Source organism: Pteropus medius, unplaced genomic scaffold (assembly GCF_902729225.1).
Source record: "Pteropus medius unplaced genomic scaffold, Ma_sr-lr_union100, whole genome shotgun sequence".
Taxonomy (NCBI): domain Eukaryota; kingdom Metazoa; phylum Chordata; class Mammalia; order Chiroptera; family Pteropodidae; genus Pteropus; species Pteropus medius.
Window position 1 is genome coordinate 1,344,744 of NW_024342467.1, and position 2,406 is coordinate 1,347,149.

Genomic DNA, 2,406 nt, shown 5'->3' on the forward strand with positions numbered 1-2,406 from the left:
GAAAGACTGAAATATTGGATATAATCACCACTAGGTTCCAGGGAGATCTCTCTGCTTTACAGTTCTGCCCTGTGTACCAACATGTCTCTGTGAAAACCCAGTGGAGAATAAAGGGGAGAAAGGAGGACCTTAGTCTCTGCTTCTGAGCTCTTCAAGAATCCAATCTGTCATTCTGGTCTATAGGTTCATTGAAACATAGCTGGTAAGAATGGTGAATACTAACATTATCAATATTGGGCCAAAGTAATGTCATGTGCCTTCCAATATGATATATTCTGTAAAAATTGTTTAAACTGATTCTAATAATAAGGAAATATCAGACAAAGCCAAATAGAGAGACATTATGCAAAACAAACAAATACGTGACTTGTACTCTAAAAAAAAAAAAAAAAAAAATCAAGGCCAAGAAAGACAAAGAAAGGGAGAGAAACTATTCTAGAATAAAAAAGTATGAGGGGACATGACAACTAAAGGAAATGCATGTCATGAACTAAAGATGAAAAAACTACAAAGGACACTATTGGGAAAACCGATAAATTTGAATATGCACTGTAGATTAGATAATAGAATTTTATCGATGTTAAAATTCCTGATTTTTGACAACTCTACCGTGATTAAGAGAATGTTCATATGCTTAAGCAATACACACTGAAATATGTAAGTCAAATGTCTACAACTTACTCTAAAATAATTCAGGAAAATATATGTATTGATAGATCAATGGATTGAGGGGCTAGAGAGCAAGTAATGAAGCAAATGGGGCAAACAGTTGATCAGCTTGAGAAAGGAAGATATAGAATCTCTTTGTCGTTTCTCGCAACTTTAATATAAATTGGAAAACATATTAAAATAAAAAAGTTACAAAAATAAAAGTTTTAGCTTTCTTTTTTCTTACTCCTGTAATATCTCTTGACAGATTTACTTCACTTTCCATCATATCTCCAAAGAAAAAAAGATTATTGGTCTTTTTTCACTTAAGATAGTTTGTACTTTTTAAGAACTTAGTCCAAAATGTTTTTTAAAATGTTTACTGAGTATTTTCTTAAGGCTTGAGTAGAATTGATAATCTCTTGCAAGTTCCTTTGTCCCAAACTGAAATGGTTGTGTTTCTGCACACAGCCTTATAAATATAACAATTAACTTAAAATAGATGCTAATGCTTTTTCAGCAGATTTGTATCTGTGGGATCTTATTTTAGAAATTTAGACATATAGCCACCCTAATTATTGAAAATGATAACTTTATCTGTGGCTGACTTTTAAAATGTATTGTTTTTTATCATCAGTTAAGTTTTTACTATTTACGATGATCTTGAGATCAAAGGCCCACGATTGTATTTCTTATATAGTTATGTAATTATATTTTATAGTTCCTAAACAACTTAGAAAAGATTTATAATTATCTTTGTCCAAGAGTAAAATATAATCACCTTATAAATTCTAGATTTCTCATATAAATTATGCAATTAACTCTGAAGCTATTCTGAGATGCTTTTATGATGTTTCAGTCTTATTTACTACATCATGGCTTCCTAGGTAACCAAACTTCCTTAAATTTCCCAGAGCCAGAGCATTCCTATGACTCTCAAACAAAAATATTTTTAAATACTTTATTTTTTTATAAAATTAATATATAATAGAAAAAAATTTACAAAATGCAAATAAACTTTCATTCCATCATTAATTTACTGAAGAGTTACTATGTACCAGGTACTGCTAGAAAAGGAAAATATATCAGTGAACAGAACACATATCTTCCCTTATGGGGTTTACATTCTACGAAGTTGGAGAAAAACAATAAATAATAAATAAAATAAGCAAATAATATGGTTAAAATAAAATCTACTAAGTGTTATGGGAATAATAAGAAAGTAAAGCAGATTAAAAGAGATTAGAAATATTGACTTTGTTTAAATTTAAATATGCGTGTTTGGTAAGGCCTACCAGAGAAAGTGACACCTGAGAAAAATTGTTTTATTTTTTTACACCTACAGCACCTGGTATTCCTAGGTGGTCTCTCATTCAAGTACTAACCAGGCCCAACCCTGCTTAGCTTCTGAGATCAGACAGGATCAGGCGAGTTCAGGGTGGCATGGCTGTAGACAAGAAAAAATTGAATGTAAATACTTGCAGAGAGAAAAATAAAAGTCAGCTTTAAAGGATAATTACTATTATGTTTTTAGCATATATATTCAGTCTTTTTTCTGTAAATATTTATGTTTATGTCTTTTGTGACTTGTGTTTTATTTGTTACTGAGGCATACGTTTTAAACAAACATTGAAACTTATTAAATAGTGTTCTGTAACAGTGATTCTTTAAAAGAGTTCCAGGGCAACTCTAGGTTGCAAAGAGTACTGCATGGGATACTATTTATGGTAGTAAAAACTAAGTAGCATACTTGGCTGC

General features: G+C 30.7%; 1 pseudogene; it reads right to left on the reverse strand.

Moving 5' to 3' along the window:
- Positions 1-1,984: 1,984 nt before the first annotated feature.
- Positions 1,985-2,103, reverse strand: LOC120602654 (uncharacterized; annotated as a pseudogene).
- Between the last annotated feature and the right edge of the window lie 303 nt (positions 2,104-2,406).